We start from the raw sequence: 816 nt of genomic DNA, 5'->3' as shown, positions 1-816 counted from the left end.
GGGGCGCCGCAGGGGACCCCGGTCGGGTGTGCTGGCTGCCGTGCCTGGGTGGCCTGGGCTCCCGAGACTGCAGGCGCTAGGGTTTGTCACCGTGCCGTCCTAGCCAGGGTCCTACCACAGACCCACACAGCCTTCCAAACGGGAGAAGAACCTGGCCCGGGACCCGGGCCTCGAGGTCTGAAGAGCCTGCGAAGTATGGATCGCCCCTGGGTCTTGGAGAGGAACCGTGAGTTTGATGTCACTGATTTCCCCCAATTTTCTGTAGTTCCCATAGGTTTGGGGAGCGGTTCACTTAAGACAAGCTGCGTAATTATCCACTGTAGTATTTGAAGTCTTTCCGTCTGTAAGTCAGTCTCAGTCTCTTTCTGTCTGTAAGTCCGTCTCAGTCTCTCTCTGTCCCTACCAGCACCACTGTGTGAAGTTGTTTACACAGAGAATGCCTCCGAATCCTTGCCTCAGCCTTGTGAGATAAGTACCGCTATTATCTTCATTTTATAGCGACAGAAGCAGAAGCCAAGAGAGATAACCCTACTTGCCCAAGTTCAAGTAAACGCTGCACCTGCTCTATTAACCAAGACTTTCTGGTCTCTCCCAAAAAACATATCAGGTGTTTGATCTGTATCAGGCCTGGGGAGTCACCCAGTCTAAGACCCCCCCCGGGGAGATGGAAGGTGTCCCAGACCAGGGGGTCATTTTCACTGCGTCTCCAAGGAAGCACTGTCTAGGCAGGACAGAAGGGGAAATGTTCTGAGCAGAAGGAGCTGCAAGGGCAAAGATAGGGCTGAAGCAGAGAGCTGGGAAAACCGACAGACTGCA

Source organism: Trichechus manatus, unplaced genomic scaffold (assembly GCF_000243295.1).
Source record: "Trichechus manatus latirostris isolate Lorelei unplaced genomic scaffold, TriManLat1.0 scaffold00079, whole genome shotgun sequence".
Lineage (NCBI taxonomy): Eukaryota > Metazoa > Chordata > Mammalia > Sirenia > Trichechidae > Trichechus > Trichechus manatus.
This window is presented reverse-complemented; position numbering follows the sequence as displayed.